Source organism: Rhinolophus ferrumequinum, chromosome X (assembly GCF_004115265.2).
Source record: "Rhinolophus ferrumequinum isolate MPI-CBG mRhiFer1 chromosome X, mRhiFer1_v1.p, whole genome shotgun sequence".
NCBI lineage: Eukaryota > Metazoa > Chordata > Mammalia > Chiroptera > Rhinolophidae > Rhinolophus > Rhinolophus ferrumequinum.
The window spans coordinates 49,404,305-49,424,568 of NC_046284.1; the positions used below are offsets into that span (position 1 = coordinate 49,404,305).

The 20,264-nt window shown below is 37.9% G+C and overlaps 1 protein-coding gene across 1 annotated transcript in view; it reads right to left on the reverse strand.

Moving 5' to 3' along the window:
* The window catches only part of IL1RAPL2 (interleukin 1 receptor accessory protein like 2), a 1,393,401-nt gene that overhangs the window by 594,323 nt on the left and 778,814 nt on the right, over positions 1 to 20,264 (reverse strand). The gene's annotated exons all lie outside the window — the stretch shown is intronic.

The window sequence follows — 20,264 nt, forward strand, 5'->3', positions numbered from 1 at the left end:
TTCCACCAACAGTGGATAAGGGTTCCTTTTTCTCCACAGCCTCTCCAACACTTGTTACTATTTGTCTTGTTGATGATAGCCATTCTGACTGGGGTGAGGTGATATCTCATTGTGGATTTTATTTGCACTTCTCTGATGATTAGTGATGTTGAGCATTTTTTCATATGTCTATTTGCCATTTGTATGTCCTCTTTGGAGAAATGTCTCTTCAGGTCCTCTGCCCATTTTCAATTGGGTTGTTTGTTTTTTTGCTGTTGAGTTGCATGAGTTCCTTGTATATTTTGGATATTAGCCCCTTATCGGAGGCACTGTTTGCAAAAATCTTCTCCCATTCAGTTGGTTGCCTCTTTATTTTGTCGATGGTTTCTTTTGCTGTGCAGAAGCTTTTAAGTTTCATATAGTCCCACTCGTTTATTTTAGCTTTTACTTCCATTGCCTGTGGAGTCAAATTCATAAAATGCTATTTGAACCCAAAGTCCATAAGTTTAGTACCTATGTTTCCTTCAATACAGTTTATTGTGTCAGGTCTTATGCTTAAGTCTTTGATCCATTTTGAATTAATTTTGGTACATGGTGACAGATAGCAGTCCAGTTTCATTCTTTTGCACGTGGCTTTCCAATTCTCCCAGCACCATTTATTGAAGATGCTGTCTTTCCTCCCTTGTATGTTTTTTGCTTCTTTGTCAAAAATTGTTTGCCTATATTTATTTGGTTTTATTTCTGGGTTCTCAATTCTATTCCATTGGTCTATGAGTCTGTTTTTCTGCCAAAATCATGCTGTTTTGATTATTGTAGCCCTGTAGTACAAGCTAAAGTCAGGGAGTGTGATACCTCCAGTATTGTTCTTTTTTCTTAAGATTACTTGGGCTATTCGGGGTCTTTTGTGGTTCCAAACAAATCTGATGCTTTTTTGTTCTATTTCTTTCAAAAATGTCATTGGGATTTTGATGGGAATTGCGTTAAATCTGTATATTGCTTTGGGTAATATCGCCATTTTAACTGTGTTGATTCTTCCAATCCATGATCAGGAAATGTCTTTCCATTTCTTTGTGTCTTCTTCTATTTCTTTCAAAAATGTCTTATAGTTTTCAGCATAGAGGTCCTTCATATCCTTGGTAAAGTTTATTCCTAGGTATTTTATTCTTTTTGCTGCAATTGCAGAAGGAATTATTTTTTGTATTTCTTTTTCTCAGATTTCATTGTTAGTATATAGGAATGCAATGGAGTTTTGTATGTAGATTTTGTAGCTACCAACTTTACTGTATTTGTCGATTGTTACTAATAGCTTTTTGGTGGAGTCTTTAGGGTTTTCTATATATAGAATCATGTCATCTGCAAAAAGTGATAATTTAACTTCTTCATTCCCAATTTGGATGGCTTTTATTTCTTTCTCTTGCCTGATTGCTCTGGCAAGGACTTCAAACACTATGTTGAAAAGCAGAGGTGATAGGGGACAGCCCTGTGGTGTTCCTGAATGTAGAGCAAAGGGCTTCAGTTTTTCACCATTAATTATGAGATTAGCTGAGGGCTTGTCATATATGGCCTTTATTATGTTAAGGTATTTTCCTTCCATACCTATTTTATTAAGTGTTTTAATCATAAATGGATGTTGTATCTGGTCAAATGCTTTTTCTGCATCAATTGATATAATCATATGATTTTTGTCCTTTATTTTGTTTATGTGATGTATCACATTGATGGATTTGCGGATGTTGGACCATCCCTGTGCCCCGGGGATGAACCCCACTTGGTCGTGATGAATGATCTTGTTAATGCATTGTTGTATTCGATTTGCTACAATTTTGTTTAGGATTTTTGCATCTGTATTCATCAGATATTGGTCTGTAGTTTTCTTTTTTTGTGTGGTCCTCACCAGGTTTTAGTATCGGGGTAATGTTGGCCTCATAAAATGAGTTAGGGAATACTGTCTCTTCTGCAATATTTTGGAAGAGTTTGAGCAGGATTGGTATTAGATCCTCTTTGAAGGTTTGGTAGAATTCACTAGTGAAGCCATCTGGTCCCAGGCTTTTGCATTTGGGAAGGTTTTGGATGACTGATTCAATTTCATTACTGGTGATCTGTCTGTTTAGATTTTCCAGATCTTTTGGTTCAGCCTTGGAAGTCTATATGTTTCTAAGAACTTGTCCATTTCTTCTAGGTTATTGAATTTGTTGGCATATAGTCCTTCATAGTATTCTTGGATGATCCTTTGTATTACTGTGGTGTCCGTCATAACTTCCCCTTTTTCATTTCTGATTTTGTTAATTAGTGATTTCTCTCCTGTTATCTTAGTGAGTCTAGCCAAGGGTTTGTCAATTTTGTTAATGTTTTCAAAGAACCAGCTCTTTGTCACATTAATTGTTTCTACTGTCTTTTTGTTCTCTATTTCATTTAGTTCTGCTCAGATTTTTGTTATTTCCTTTCTTCTGCTGACCTGGGGTTTCACTTGTTCTTCTTTTTCTACTTCTTTAAGGTGTAACATGAGGTTATTTATTTGGGATTTTTCTTGTTTCTTGAGCTAGGCCTATAATGATAAAAATTTCCCTCTTAAAACTGCTTTTGCTGCATCCCAAAAATTTTGGTAGGATGCATTTTCATTGTCATTTGTTTCTATGTATCTTTTGATCTCTCCTCTAATTTCTTCTTTGTCCCAGTCGTTCTTTAAAACTATGTTGTTTAATCTCCATATATTTGTGTTTTTCCCTGCATTCTTTTTGCAGTTGATATCCAATTTCAAAGCCTTGTGATCAGAGAATATGCTTGGTATGATTTCAATCTTCTTGAATTTGCTGAGGCTGATTTCATGTCCCAATATATGGTCTATCCTTGAGAATGTTTCATGTACACTAGAAAAGAATGTATAGTCTGATGTTTTAGGATGAACTGCTCTTTATATGTCAATTATGTCCATTTCATCTAATGTGTCATTTAGGGCTGCTATTTCATTATTTATTTTCTGTTTGGATGATCTATCCATAGCTTTCAATGGTGTATTTAAGTCCCCTAGTATAATTGTGTTTGGGTCAATTTCTCCCTTCAGTTCTGTTAGTAGTTGCTTGGTATATTTCGGTGCTCCCTGATTGGGGGCATAAATATTGAAGACTGTTATGTCTTCTTGTTATATAGTCCCCTTTACTATTATGAAATTTCCATCTTTGTCTCTTGTTATCTTTTTCACCCTGAAGTCTATTTCATCTGATATCATTATGGCTGCACCTGATTTTCTTTGGGTACCATTTCCTTGGAGTCCACCCTTTCACTTTGAGTCTACGCTTGTCCTTGTAACTGAGATGTGTCTCTTGGAGACAGCATAAGGTTGGCTTTAGTTTTTTGATCCAATCTGCTACTCTGTGCCTTTTTATTGGTGAGTTCAGTCCATTTACATTTAGGGTGATTTTTGATATGTGAGGATTTCCTGTCATTCTATCTTTAGTTTTCTGGTAAGGCTGTGTCTCCATTGTTTCTTTGCCTTTTTGTTGTTGTCTATTATTTCTGTGTGGTGGAATTCTACGATGTTTCCCTCTGTTTCTTCTTTTGTTACAGTATGTATTTCAGTTCTGGATTTTTTTTTTTTTGAGTGGCTACCCTTAAGTTTAAGTAAAAGAAAGTTTGATATTTAGAGTATTCCATTTTCTTCAGCACGCTTACTTTCTCCATTGCCATATTCCGGTTCAGGCATTTACTCTCCCCCTTTTTATGTTTCGGTTGCGACAAATTGTCCCTGTTGATGGTGGTCGATTAGCCTCCTTTAGTATTTCTTGTAGTGCAGGTCGTGCATTAGAAAATTCCCTCAGCTTCTGTATGTCTGGAAAGGTCTTTATTCCTCCTTCATATCTAAAGGATATCTTTGCTGGATACATTATTCTTGGCTCATAATTTCTCTCTTTCAGTAGTTTGAATATTTGGTTCCACTCCCTCCTGGCTTGTAGAGTTTCTGCTGAGAAATCTGATGATAATCTAATGGGCTTTCCTTTGTAGGTTACCGTCTTCTTTTCCCTGGCTGCCTTGAGGATTCTTTCTTTGTTTTTGATTTTAGACAGCTTCAATACAATGTGCCTTGGAGAAGGCCTGTTGGGATTGAGATAATTAGGTGTTTTATTTGCTTCTTGCATTCGAGGATCCAGTTCTGTCCACAAGTTTGGGAAGTTCTCATCCACAATTTGTTTGAATATATTCTCTGTCCCCTTCTCTCTTTCTTCTCATTCTGGTATGCCCATTATTCTTATATTGCTCTTTCTGATGCAGTCAGAAAGTTCTTGTAGAATTCTTTCATTTCTTTAAGTCTCAAGTCTCTTTCTTCTTCCATCTGTGTAATTTCCAGGTTTCTATCTTCAATGTCTTTGATTCTTTTCTCCATCTATTCAACTCTACTACCTAAGCTGGTTATTTCATTCTTAATTTCTTCTATTGAGTTCTTAACCTCCAGAAATTGTATTTGGTTCTTTTTTAAAAATTTTAATTTCTTTTGTAAAATGCTCCTGTTGTTCTTTGATTGTGTTTCTGAGTTCATTAATTTCTTTTCTGCATTTTCTTGCATCTCGTTGAGCTTTTTGAGAACTGCAAATCTTGAATTCTCTGTCATTTAGGTCACATAATCCCATATCTTTAATTTCCTTTTCTGGAGACTTTTCACTTTCTTTCCGAGCTGTCTTGTTGCCTTGATTATTCATGGCAATTACTGATTTATTATTTTTCTTCCTAGACATCTACAGGAGTGGCTTCTGCAACATGTTGATAGGAAGAGGTCTTTCTTTTGTTTTCCAGTACTTGTTGTTAGAATGTTTTATTTTCTCTCCGACTGCAGCCTATTTTTTTCTCTTTCACACAGTAGTGCTATGTTTTCTCTGCACTATTCCAGCTTCTCACACAATGGGGAGATTTCCTGGGAGAAAGCTTCTCCTCTGTTAATAGTTCACCTGGGTCACAGGGTGCAGTGTCGGTGTGGGTATCCAGAGAGCTTTTTAAGTTCCAAAGCTCTTCCTGCACCACATTCAGAGCCTGTATGTTTCAGCAGTTCTGTTTACTCCTGCAGGTATCCGCCCAGATAGGTGGGGTCAGGGGCGGGGTGAGTCGTGAGAGGTGGCCCAGAGCAATGGCAGTGACCACCACCACATCCGGTCCTGCTTCCCCAGCTCCCTCCCCTCTGCAGGAACTAGTTGTTCTGCGAATCTGTGTCTGCGGTCCACAGTTTTCAGAGCAGCAAATATTCTGTTCGTTTGATCTGACACTGCTATTGTTCCACTTCTAGCAACAGGCAGGTGGGGGCGGGGTAAGCTCTGGGAGTGTAGGGAGGGGGCAGCTAGTCTCAGTGCCTAAGGCTTCCGTTCTCTGCTCGGCAGTGAGTGCTTAAACCACCGTTTTCTGCCTTCTTCCCTCAGTCTTTTCTCCGAGGTCTCTGCCGTGAGAGGTGTGTTCAGCCGTGTTATATGCTGTCCCCTCAGCCCTGTGGGCCAGTCCGAGTTCTTCCCTCTCCCACAGCTGCTGTAGTTCCGGGATGCAGTGAGCTCAGAGCACTGAGCTAGGTCTGCGTCCTGGGCCCATGCAGCTCTGTCTCTGCACTTCTCCCTTCCATCCTCCCCCGCTCGCATGATTTGCCCACCTTTACGTGAATTCAGTAGTGGGCCTCTTCGTCTTGCAGTCTGCTCTGCAGGAACTCCTTTGTGGAGTTATTGTTGTTCGATTAGGTGTAAATTCCAGGGGAGCCTTACAGAGGCTCACCTCACGCCGCCATTTTTCAGAAATGTCGAAACCTATGTAATTTTACTAACTATCGTCACCCCAACAAACTTAAATAAAATTAAAAAATGGTGTGAAACAATGCATATAGTTGGCCTTCTGCATCTGCGGATCCCTAACTTCTTGAAAATACATGGTTTCTTGAATCTGCAGATGCACAACCCGTGACAATGGAGGGCTGACTATAATAATAGCTACCTCACAGAATTAATTCTATCCTGTTCTCAAATTTCATTCCTACTATTGAATTTATATTAATGCTCTTACTTCTGGTGGGAGAGGGCCCAGGGGGGATGCTCTTTCTGAGAGTCTTTGGTCTACCTTGTTCAGTAAAGAAGGCTGTTGAAGACAGACCCAAATCACTGGGTTGAATGGTCACCAAACATGATTTCTGACCTTAAATAGGAAATTGAAGATAGGAGACTTTTCATCCTTTTTTCCCCCTTTCTTCTCAAATCTCATCCTGCAGGTGCTTATGGGAATGTAACTACCTGGATGCTCATTCATATTCTAAAGGTGGGTTCTTAAAAGTTGCTGAAAATGAAAAACATAGCCTTAGGTAGTATTTGTGAAAGTGGCTTAAAACTAATAGTAATAATAACAGCAACGACAACAATAAAATTTTTTGACATTTCCTGTGTGTTTATTAAGTGCCAGTTGCTGTTCTAAGTACTCTGCATAGATTAACTTACTCATTTTGCCCTCATCAGAATCCTATGAGATAGGTATTATAATTATCCTCACTTTATAGATGAGAAGCTAAAGCAAAGAGAGATTAAGCAATTTTCCTAACGTTACACAGTAAGAAAGGAGCCAGGGTTTGAACCCAAGTCTATCTGACTCCACAACCTGTGTTCCTAATCATTACTATATCATACTGAGTCTCCAATTACATTTAAAAAAATAAAAGAAAAATAAACCTAATAACTAAAGTTTTCCAAATAAATATGGTTATAAGGTAGATTGGTTGGTTTTTAATGTAAATGAAGGATACCAGAAACCTGGATGTCATACTTACCTAATTTTTCTCCCTTACCTCCCACATCCAATTACGCACAAAGTCCTATAGATTCTATCTCCCAAATAGATCTCAAATGCATTTTTTCTTTCTTCCCCACAGTCACTACCTTAGTTTAGGCATTATCATCATCACTTACCTCTTAACTGGTCTCTTCACTCTATATTTCCCACTTTTAGTTCAGAGGGCATCTAGTGTGATTTTTCTAAAATGCAAATCTGATAAAACCATACCTTGCATAAAACTCTTATGTGGCTCCCCAGTGTCTTAACAATAAAAATCTAAACTTCTTAAGCTGACTTATATCATAAAATATATTTCATGATTTGAATTATATTTCCCTCGTCAGGTAATTTCTTGCAAGGGCACCCTTCTCCAAGTGTTTATTGCAATAATAAAATAAATTACAATTCCTCAAAAATGTCTTGGTCCTTCTGAAATCATAAGACATACAGAGAAAATATTGTGGCTTGGGCTGAAGGGATAAGAAGCTGCTGAGGGCTTTAAGAGAAACTAAGTCATAAGCTCAGAGCAGAAAGAGTAGAAATTCTGTGCAAATGGATAAATACAGTCACCACCTTTTTCATATTTGTAAACCACATCAGAAAAATCAGTTTGAACTATAGTGACTGTACTTTACAGAGGAATTTTATGCTAGCAATTAAATCTTTAAGAAATATATTTAAATCCCATAGGAAAGATTTCCCCCCCTTATTTTAAAGACCCAACAAACATATTTGTAAATATTGAAACTATAAAATTTCTGAGTTTTATTTAAAAGAGTTTTTCAATATACAGCCTATATTTTACTTTGAAAAATTAGTATTACATAGGCAGGGTAAAATGTGAAAATCAGACGAAAAAGGGTAAATTGCTAGCTGAAGGTCACCAAGCTAATTACTAGCGAAGCCCAGATTAGAGCCTCTAGTGATTCCTAAGCCAGCTATCTCAAGATTGGCTTGATAGATAATGTGCTTTTCACCTCATAAAAAGAAAAAAAAAATACTGGAGACCTTCACCCTTGAGTCATGGGTTAAAATTGATTGCTTAAATCAACATTTTCCCCCAAGTGTTTCTAGTGTTTCCGATCCCAGGAGACTCAAGAGTCAAAGAACAGTAGAAGATGAACTGTGTCATTAGGCAGTGAATGCAAAATTGGGTTTAATCTGGCATTAAATGGCTCCTCCAATTTATACCCATTGTCACGCCCATTAGCCTCTGCCTCCCAACAACATGCACAAACATTTGAATATGGATTAAGTTGAATTTCCTTCTTATGAGTAAGTTTCTTCATTATGTATTTCTTTGATTTTTATCTTCATCAAGTTCTCATTTTACAGGAGATAGCAGTGACTGTATTATACAATAACTAAATCTTCACTCCTTAAAGTGGGAAGCCTATACATTTACATACTCAAATTTCCTGATTTTCTTTTATCCTGCCTGGTTTCATCAATAACTGTTTTTGCAATGTCTTTATTAGAACCAAATTGTCTACATATCTTTGCTTCATTTTTCTGGTTTTAAAGCCAGATAACTAATGAGTACACAGTCCCAGCCATCAATCATTTCATGACTTTTTGCATTGATTAACAAGCTGATTTTTCTATAATAGCCCATCACCAGCTATATTTATTTTTAATACCCTGTTATTGCACAAGGCTAATTCACCCAGTGTTAGTTCCATCTGTTTTCATCAGCCTTATCAAATAGCATACAGTCAAAAATGGGTGTACAACAGAAAGCAAATTAGTGGTTGCCAGGGGCTAGGGAGAGATGGGGGATGGTGAATGAATGCTTAATGGTAGGAGGTTTCCTTTGGAGGTGATGAAAATGTTTTGGAACTAGATAGAGGTAATGGTTACACAAAATTGTGAATATACTAATAGCCACTGAATTGTACACTTCTAAATGTTTAATTTATATTACACGAATTTCACCTCAATTTTTAAAAGAAGTAATAAAAAAAATTATAGGCCAACATGGCACTTATATTGTGTGGAAGAAAGGTAGGCAATAAACAACCAAGAAAGTAAATCACATTCTATATTAGAAGGTGCAGGGTTCCAAAGAGAAAAATTAGCAAGTTTAAACTGAAGCAGGGGGATATTGCTTTAAATAGGATGGCCAAAGTAGACCTCATAGGAAAGATGGCATTTAACTTGAGGATGTTAAAGGAGCTAACCAAATGGGCATAAGATAAAAGAATGCTTCAGGCTGAAGGAATAGCAAGTGCAAAGTCCCTGAGGTCCCAAATGTATCTGGAGGACTATCAACTCAAAGATGATTTTGCCTGACTTTAAGTCCAACTGCAGGGGCTAAAAAAAATATCACTAACTTCTGGTAGCATCTGAGATCAACTTATTTTCTGTTTGATGATCTAGGTTGGCTTGCCTGGCCAAAGCTGCACAGAATAAGGATAACACTCTGGACCAGGACTGACATTTATTATCATTTATACCTTCTATTTCTATAAGTAAATATTAATAGAAGCACTTAAACTTTTGGTTGAAACTCCAATTAACATTTTGGTCATTGGCCATTTTCAATAAGGCAAATGTTTCTACATAACTGAGGAGTACATTAAGATTTAAATTTGGGGAGGTAAAATTTCACTTGGTTTGCCCATTTTCTGCAAAATTAATTTTGTTCCAACAAATAGAATCATTTGAAAAATTTGAAAAATGAATGTATAGTCCTTCTGGGTCTCATCTTTTTCCTCTTTTCCAGAGAGACTGATACTTTTCCCTAGAGAACTAGACTAAGATGGCCACTGAAATTTTGCGAACATTAGATACTTTTGTGCCTTCCTTCTCCCCATGCTATCCTGACCCCAGTTGCACCAGCCTGTGTTAAAAGAGGTTCTTCTGTACCTGCGGTTGAATCACTCAGCAGCATGGCTTGCTTTTGCTTACTGACTTTATCCTGGCTTCATCTTAGCTTACTCGTGCTTAATTTCCTTTTTCTCCATTTTCATGTATTTTATGCATTTTCATAAGCTGGCTCAAGGCTTTTGGGGAATTAAGTGGGATATGAAAAACAACTGAAGGAAGAAAATGGTGAAAGACTTAATAAGTCAAAAGACAAGAACAGATTGACAAAAATGCATCTGCCAATAATTTGTGGTGTGACCAGTCTGGCTGTGCCTCTTTGGTCTTCTCTGTTCCCTCAGCAACATAAACCAATACTCATATTCATATGAATATATATAAATAAGAGAACACACTTGAAGCCCAGAGTGTGTCAACCTTGGGGATGTCAAGATCTACCAGAGGATAAGTTCACTTCCAAATATCACCAATGTTAGTGATTTTTTTTCCAAGCAAATAAGGGCAAATTATGTGAGTCCTGCTCCTAGAAGAAGACACTAACGGAGACACCCGCATAAGAGATAACAATTCACTGAGCTACAGTTAAATACATTTGCTGTTGCATTTACTTTATTTTTTTATTTTATTTTTTTCATCTAGGATCTAATTGAGATTATGAAGGCTTTCAAAGAGGTGTGATTCATAAAAGATTATAATTCAATGTATTCAGAGACCTAGTTAACAGGGCATTTTAGATAAAAGAAGGCACAATGCCCCACATAGGTTTTAATTAGAATTTACTTGGGCCCAAATCCCCACCTGTAAATGAATTGCTACATAATCCTTGTTGATGCTATAAGAACAAATGTGTACTTCCAAAGGCTTTTCTAAAGCAACCTTTCTTTGTTGAAAAGCATAACATCGAAAATACGAATGTTTGGCGGCTTTTGGTTTCCCCCACCGCTCCACTCCCCCACCCTCGCACACCATGAATGCATTTATCTAAACCTTGGTGAATAACAAAGCAATTATTTTACTAAACTGCATACTAAATCAGCTGCTTTCACAAATCCTGAACAAAATCTGTAAAAAGAATTACAAAATAAAGGCTAGTGAGGCTTTTGAGGGAGATCATTCCTGGAAGTTATTAATTGCCAATATTTTTAAAAAGAATAGTTGAATACAATGCAATGTCACTGGAAAGTGCCTCTAGTCGTCCCTCACATGTCATGGGAGCATAAACAAATTATAAAAAATATGTAACAATGAGATGCACCACCTCTTCAGGAGCTTAACAACCTGGCTACAAATTGTCTGTTGACTGCAAGAAAGAAAATGTCTGCCAAGGAGGACTCTTTGTGGTTAACAGGGCCCAAATTCATAATCTGATACTAGCAGCCATTGTTTGCAGAAGCCCCTCTCATGCACACTGCATTTCAGGGAACAGCGCAGACTTAGCTGCCAGGCCTCCTGCACTCTGCTCCTGTTTTCTGAGTTGACCCTTACAAGAGAGCTCCGAGGATAGTATTTTAACCAATAGGACTGAGACTCTCTATCCAGCTGGAGCTGTGCAGCTATATCCTCATTAGCATCTTAATCGACCAATCAGAGCAACTCCATTCCAAGAAATCAGGACAGTGCTTTTTGAGCCAATAAAACTGCAAGGATTTGGAGTTCTCATTTGCAGGCACTACTCTGTATATAACCCAGCTTCACCTCAGCCATACTGGAGCACACATTTAGTTTCTATTGAGATTGTGTTTCCCTGGCTGGAGCAGCAACATGGGCTGGAGCTTTCTCATAGGACTGAAGTAGAGCTGTCTCACTGGAGTGGAATGGAGGTACAGCACTAGAGCTCTAATACCGGGGCTGCCTCCCCCAGGCTGCCTAACCAGGGCTGTTTTACCTGAGCTGTTTCACAGCCATGCTGATTCACAGCCATGCTGTATCATAATTGAGATGTATCACTCTTGAGCTGTCCTACAGCCATGCTGTTCCAAAGCCAAGCTGTATAGCAATTAAGCTGTTCCACACCCGAGCTGTTTCACAATTGAACTGTCTGCACTTAATAAAGTCTCTCACTTCTCAATGAACCCCACATTAGGGATTCTTGTTGGTGTTTAATTGATGGTGACGAACTTTGGTTAAGCAGTCCTACCAAGATTAATCAATAGACCTTGTAACACTAATTTTTCTCTGCTTTCTACCAGGAGAAGAAATGTGGGTAAAAGATGAAATGGACCAAGTCCTGATGTTTCTGTCGAAATTATTCTAAGCCCTAAAATCATTTCTGATCTCCTGGGTTTCAAGTTTATTGATAGGGAATGTGTATGGCACCCTGTTTAATTATTTTATCTGTTAAAAACCCACATCACTAGTTACTCTGACTTTTACAAGTTCCAAGCAAGATTTTTGAAACTTTCTTCCAGGGAAGGTTTGACTTAAGGAAGTTTACCATAGCCTAGTCCAGGAGACATCACAAAGAGAAAGAGTGAGCTGTTCTGTTCCCAGATTTGATTGGGTACTTAGTAAGAATGGGGAAATGAACAACTTTATGCTGAACTTTTAGAATACTTGCAGCACAATTCTGACAAGATTAGTGTATATGTAAAACTACATATTCCAAAGTGAAGTAGTTAGGTGGACATGGTAGTCTCTCACACCTTTAATTTTGTTCACTATTTTATGCCTCTGATTCATTCAATTGACACTTAACTGTGGTTTGAATCTAGCAAATATATCTTGGACATATGGGAAAAGAACAAAGGTCTAAAGTTGCTTTTTATCTTAACTATTTGTCATGTATATATAAAGTTGTGAGAGTACTTGTACAATTCTTAAAGTCTTGAATATGCATTTTAAAATTTGAAGATTTCATGTTAATTCCTGAGCTTTCCTCATGTGTAATGGTATATAACTTCATGAAATGTCATGCCAACTATTTCTGTATCCAAATAAGATTTCCCAACAAAGAACAAAAAATAGCTTGTCTCAAGAAACAATAGTGTAACAGAAGTTATATTATTATATTTAGGGTTGGAAATTAAAGGACTTTTTACATAAAGGAACTACTTTAAGCCACAGACATTACTGCTATAACAACATATAATTCACAGTCATCTTTAACTGGCTTCTTAAAGTCAGTTACTAGAAGTCTCTAGATACTGAAATACTCATAGATCACATACAATTCCAATAAAAGAAAATTGGATGCATTTCATTCCTTCAGTGGAATTGTGGATCTCATTTTTATTTTTCTTAGAAGTAGTATTATATTCCTGCACATTCTTTGAAACTACGTCAAGTTGTCCTATTAACATGAAATAATACTTTTGATTCACACTCTGCCCAGGTATTAGGGGAATAACAAAGGTTCAGATAGTGGTTTTGCAAAGAGGGTGTTTATTTATTTTATTTTTAAATACTTTTAATAAATTATAGCTAACATACAATATTATATCAGTATTCAACATTTATATACCTAAAGAAGTGATCACCATAATAAGTCCATCCACACCATCTGGCACCATACCACACTATCACAATACTATTGACTATATTATTTATGCTGTATATTACATACCCAAGACTTAACCTATTTGTTTTATACCTGGAAATTTAAACTTCTTAGTCCACTTCCACTCCCCCCCTTTTAAAATCAATTACAGTTGACATTCAATATTATTTTTATAATATTAATTTCAGATTTACAGCATAGTGGTTAGACATTTTTATAATTTAAGAAATGACCACCCCCTCCCCGACTAGAAGTGATCCACCTGGCACTATACATAGTTATTACCATATTATTGACTATATTCCCTATGTTTTACTTTACATCCCCAATGACTATTTTGTAACCACCAATTTGTACTTCTTAATCCCTTCACCTTTTTCACCCTGCTCCTCAACTCCCTCCCATCTGTCACCATGATAAATCCAGTACCCATCCAACACTGTACATAGTTATTACAATATTATTGACTATATTCCTTATGCTATACCCTACATTCTCATGACTACTTTGTAACAAGCAATTTGTACTTCTTAATCCCTCCTCCCTTTTCACCTACTCCCTTACAATCAGTCAACCACCAAAATAGTCTCTGTATCTATGAGTTAGTTTCTGTTTTGTTTATTTTGTTCTTTAGATTCCATATGTAAGCAAAATTGCATTGAATCTCTTTCTCTGTCTAGCATACTCCACTGAGCACAATTACCCTTCAGGTCCATCCATGCTGCCACAGATGGCAAGAACCCATTCCCTTCCATGGCCGAACAACATTCCATTGCATATACCGCATTTTCCCCAAAATAAGACCTAACCAGAAAATAAGGCCTACCGGGATTTTTCAGGATGACATCCCTGGAACATAAGCTCTAATGCGTTTTTTGTAACAAAAAATAATGTAAGACCCAGTCTTATTTTGGGGGAAACATGGTATGTACCACCTAGTCTTTGTCCACTCATCCATCAACAGACACCCAGTCTGCCTGCATATCTTGGCCATTGTAAACAATGCTGCAAAGAACATGAGGTAAATGCACACTTCCCCTCAAAGAAGTGCTTTAGGTTTTTTCAGATAAGTAACCAGAAGTGGGATTACTGGGTCCTTCTCCTTCTTTGTGTCTTTTTATAGCCTTTTGTTTTAAAGTCTATTTTGTCGGGTATAAATATTGCTATCCCAGCTTTTTCATTTGTTGCCATTTTCATGAAATGTCTTTTTGCATCCCTTTCCTTTCAGTCTGTGTGTGTCTTTTGGTCTAAAGTGAGTCTCTTGTAGGCAGCATATATAAGGTTCTTATTTTCTTATCCATTCACCCACCCTATCTTTTCATTGGAGCATTTAATCCACTTACATTGAAAGTAATTATTGATAGATATATAGTTATTGCCATTTTATTATTCATATTTTTTACCTTTTTTTCATCTTAAAAAAAGTCCATCTAACATTCCTTGTAATACTGGTTTGGTGATGATGAACTCCTTTAGCTTTTTGTTGTCTGAGAAGCTCTTTATCTGTCCTTCAATTCTAAACGATATCTTTGCTGCATAGATTAATCTTGGTTGTAAGTCCTCACTTTTCATCACTTTGAATATTTCCTGCCAATCCCTTCTGGCCTGCAAAGTTTCAGTTGAGAAATAAGCTGACAATCTCATGGGAGCTCCCTTGTAGGTAACTAACTGCTTTTCTCCTGCTGCTTTTAAGAATCTCTCTTTGTCTTTAACCTTTGGTGTTTTAATTATGATGTGTCTTGGTGGGGGCTTGTTTTGTTTCAACTTGTTTGTAACTCTCTGTGCTATCTGGGCTTGTATAATATGTTTATTTCCTTCTCTAGGTTAGGAAAGTTTTTTGTCATTATTTCTTCAAATAGTTTTTCAGTTTCTTGCTCTATGATGTGAATGTTGGTACATTTGATGTTTCCCCAGAGGCCCCTTAAACTATCCTCATTTTTTTTTTGGATTATTTTTTCTTTTTGCTCTTCTGATTGAGTGTTTTCTGCTACCTTATCTTCTAAATCGCTAATTCCATCCTCTGCTTCATCTAATCTGTGATTACCGCTAATGTATTCCTCATTTCAGTTACTGTAGTCTTTATTTCTGACTGGTTCTCTTTTGTGTTTTCCATCTCTATTTTTTATGTTCCCTATTTCCTTGTTGAAGTTCTCCCTGATATCATTGAGCATCCTTATAACCAGTGTTTTGAGCTCTGCATCTGGTAGATTGCTCATCTCTCTTTTTTTAAGTTCTGTTTCTGGAGTATAGTTCTGTTTTCATTTGGGAAATGTTTCTTTGCCTCCCCATTTCGGCTGCCACCGAATGTTTGTTTCTATGTATTATGTAGGGCTGCTATGTCTCCTGGTCTTAGTAGAGTGGCATTATGTAGTAGGTGTCCTGTGGGGCCTAGTGGCACAGTCTCCTGGTAACCTGATCCGGTTCTCTAGGTGTCCCTCGTGCAGGTTGTGTGTACCCTTCTGTTGTAGTTGAGCCTTGGTTGCTGTTTTCATGTCAGTGGGAGGGACTGACCCTCAGCTGATTGGTTGTGATAACTAACTGTGACTATAGCGGAGGAGCTGTTGTGCAGGGGCTGACCCTATGGAGCAGGATTCGCTTTAGCAGGGCTCTGCTGCCTGCTCAGTCTCCCCTTTGGTTATGTCATCCTTGGAGGCAGCCAGCTGATGCTCAGGCTTGGTCTGAAGCTAACCACTGGGCATGCAAGCCCCAGATGCTCCTGGGAGGAGCCCCATTGCAGGTCAAGTTCAGCCACAGCCTGTGCCCTGCCCAGGGCCACCTGGCATTAGCCACAAAGCAATCCACAGATGGCCAGCACCCACACTGGGCTTGGAGGTGCCTTGAGAGGCCAAGTCACGAATTAAGGCTGGCTGCCCCTAGTGCTGGGCTCAGGGCAGCTCAGCCATCAGTACTGGACACACTGAATCCAGATTCTGCTTGTTTGGGTTTTGTGAACCTTTGAGAGATTTTAGGAAATTTCACAGCATGAGACAAGACAGACCATTTGTATGGGAAAGCCACTAGAAGCAGCTTGGGAGTGCCCAAAAGTTGGGTGTGGTGGGGATTTAGGGAATCACTAGGCTAGGGCAAACGAACAGTGTTAGCTAGGTATGGAGACTCAGATACAGCAGCCACCTGTTCTCTAGGTGGCATGCCAAGAAGGTAGAGGGCTCAGCAAAGAAACAATGGATTCTGCCAGCACTTCTATCTGGCAGAAGGCTGCACCTCCAGCCCTCACCCTAAGCCAGACAATTCAGTTCCTCCCTTTATGTCCCTGGTGTCTTATGAGCTTCTGTCTCAGCACTGGAGCTCAGAGTGAGTGATTCCATCAGTGACTAAATCTGTGTGCAGGTCCTTTAAGAGGAACACCTGGGATTCTAGCCTCCCTCTGTCTCATACAGCCACAATCTCTGCTGGTTTTCACAACTAGAAATTATAGGGACTTCTCATCCCAGCACTGGAGCACTGGAAACCTGGGCTGGGGAGCCTGTTGTTGGGCTGGGACATCTCACTCCGCTGTGGGCTACCTGTGCAACCAAGATATACCTCCCGATTTTTTTTAATTGCGGAATATTGGGCAACAGTGTGTTTCTTCAGGACCCCTCAGTTCCAATTCATTGTCCTTCAATCTAGTTGTGGAGGGTGCAGCTCAGCTCCAAGTCCAGTCGCCGTTTTCAATCTTTAGTTGCAGGGGGTGCAGCCCACCATCCCATGTGGAAATTGACCCAGCAACCTTGTTGTTGAGAGCTCACGCTCTAACCAACTGAGTCATCCGGTTGCCCCTCCAGAAGCTCAGCAGCAGCTTGTTGTCTTCAATCTAGTTGTGGAGGGCACAGCTCACTGGCCCAAGTGGGAATTGAACCAGCAACCCTGTTGCTCAGAGCTTGCTCTCTAACCAACTGAGCCATCCAGCCTCCCCCCCATCCTAATTTTTAATGGTCACACACAGGTGAGGGTCCAGCGTGTTCCACACCTCTGTCCCTCCTACAAATCTTGAGTTGGTTTCTATATGTCCTCAGTTGTAAGACTCTGGTTCAGCTAGACTTCAGGCAATTCTCAAAGATGGTTGTTCTGTAGTTTAGGTGTAATTTTGATGTGGTCATTTGAGAAGACATGCACAGCATTCACCTACTCCACCATCTTGACTGGAAATCACAAAGAGGGTGCTTAAATGATGTGTGCAAAGAGGTCATTTACCCTACCACCACCACCATGAGAAGAGACACTTGAATTGGTAACACCCTTGCCCAATTGCTTTTTGAACGTCACACAAACAAATTTGCACACATATATTGTCGCTATGTAAATATGCATACTTACATGCACACACACATGTGAGAGAGAGAGAGTAAACTTGTGAATTATCTCGAATTATCAAGGAATTCATATATTCACCTAAGTGAAGTTTCCAGATAAAGCTTGAAAGCTTTCTAAAATATTATAGTATACTTGTGTGCATTTGGAACTATATTTTCTGATTAATACTTAATAATATTTAACATTTTTTATGTGCAATATCATTAAGAACAGCACTTGTACTATGTTGCAGTGATCTTAGAATTTTACTCACACTTCATGGTCTCATTCGGCTATCAAGTTTTAGTTCTTGTGTTTATTTTTCACAGCTTTTCTATCTCCCCTCGAGCTCTCAGTTTATTAACTGTTACTTTTTGATGCTGCCTCTATATTTACTTGGAGTTGCCTCTGAACTTCTATCTTTTAAAGTTTAAAAATTATAACATTGCATTAGGGTTAAAATGTATATAAAATGAAATATAAAGTATAAATATACACACACACAATCATCCAGAAAGAATCAGGGTAGATAAATAAAGACATAATGTTGCAAAGCTCCATATTTTATAAGAAGTAGAAAATTAACTCTAAGTGTACTGGGATAAAATAGAGACATTTATTTTAATCCCTAAAGAAACGCCTAAAAAGAATAAAGAACTATAGTTAAATGGCCATAAATAAACTAATATAATACTAAAAAAAAAATTGATTAACCCCCCCAAAATTGCATGAAAGAAGGAATAAAAGAATAAAGGACCAGATGGGACAAATAGAAATATATAGCAAAGATTACAGATACATGAGAGATAGATAGATAGATAGATAGATAGATAGATAGATAGATAGATAGATGATAGATAGATGCCATAAAATATGTCCCAATAAATTTCAAAATTTAATGTTACAAATATATTCTCTGAATGCAGTGGAATTAAATTAGAAATGAATAACAATGTGACAACAAGATAGCTAAAAAAAAAAAAGCAGCCCTAACATTTGAAAATTAAACTACGTTTCTAAATATACTATTATATTAACCAAAGAAGTCACAATAGTAACTAGAAAATATTTTGAACTGAATAATGATGAAAATACAGTACATGAAATTTGTGTGTGTGTGTGTGGGGGCAGCCCAGTAGCTCTGGCAGTTAGAGCTCCATGCTCCTAATGCCGAAGGCTGCGGTTCGATTCCCACATGGGCCAGTGGGCTCTCGACCACAAGGTCGCCGGTTCGACTCCTTGAGTCCCGCAAGGGATGGTGGGCTCTGCCCCCTGCAACTAAGATTGAATACGGACGGCACCTTGAGCTGAGCTGCCGCTGAGCTCCCAGATGGCTCAGTTGGTTGGAGCGCGGGGCTCTCAACCACAAGGTTGCTGGTTCGACTTCCACAAGGGATGGTGGACTGTGCCCCCTGCAACTAACAAAAGCAACTGGACCTGGAGCTGAGCTGCACCTTCCACAACCACGATTGAAAGGACAACTTGACTTGGAAAAAATCCTCGAAGTACACACTGTTCCCCAATAAAGTCCTGTTACCCTTCCCCAATAAAAAAAAAAAAATCTGAAAAAAAAAATTGTGGGATTCAGCTAAAGCAATATTAGAGGAAATTTTAGAATTTAAGTGTTTATGCTAAAAAAAAGTTTAAAATCAATAATTTAAATTTGTACCTTCAGAAACTAGAAAAGGACAAGGAAATTAAACTTAAATTAAGTAGCTTAATAAAGAAAATAATCAAGATAAGAGCACAAATAAATAAATTGAAGGTGGACAAACTGGAGAAAAACAATAAAGCCCAAAAGTTCATTATCTGAAAAGATAATTAAAACTGATAAACTTCCAATATGACTGATACCAAAAAATAGAAAACACAAATCACCAATACCAGGAAGAAAGAGGGGATAGCATTACAAATCTTACAGCTAGGATAATGATAAGGCAGTATTATGAACTTTATGCCAATTCAAAAACTTAGATGAAATAGACAAATTTCTTTAAAAAACACACATACCATATTAATTTCAGTGGTACAATATAGTGATTTGACATTTTTATACCCTACAATGTGATCACCCCACTAATTCCAGTAATCATCTGTCACCATGCAATCTTACTACAATATTATTTACTATATTACCCAAAACTGAAGAAAGATGAAAGGGAAAAACTAAATAGTTCCATATCATCAAACATATTAAATTCATCTGCAAAAACCTTCCCATAAAGAATATACCCAGGCCCACATAGTTTCACTGTGAATTCCATCAAATATTTTAAGGAGAAATAATACCAATTTTATACCAGAAAAATACCAGAAAAAGAGTTGGAGGGACAGGAACACTTCTTAACTTAATTTTTATAAGACCAGCATAGTCATGATTCTCAAACCAGACAAAGAGATGCTTAATGACATTCTACCTCCTTACTCCATTGAATAGGTTCCACATGATCTAGTCCTTGACTATCTTTCTCTCTTAAACCATTCAGGCTGCTATAAAAAAAAATACATAGATTGGGTGGCTTATAAGTTACAGAAATTTGTTTCTCAGTTCTGAAGGGTGGAGGTCTAAGATCAAGTCACTGGCAGATTCAGTGTCTCTTGAGGACATCTTTTTGTTGTGTCCTCACATGGCAGAAGGGGCAAAAGAGCTCTCTGGCTTCTTCTTATAAGGGCAATAATTCCATTCTTGAGGTTTTCAACCTCAAGATGCAATCAACTCTCAAAAGTCTCACCTCCAAATACCAACACATCAGGCATTAGTTTTCAACATATTAATTTTAAGGGAACACAAACATTTGTCAATAGCACTCTCTGACCTTATGTACTACTATTCAACCTCTTGTACTGTATGACCTAGCCACACTGGCTTTCATTTTGTTACTCCAGCGTG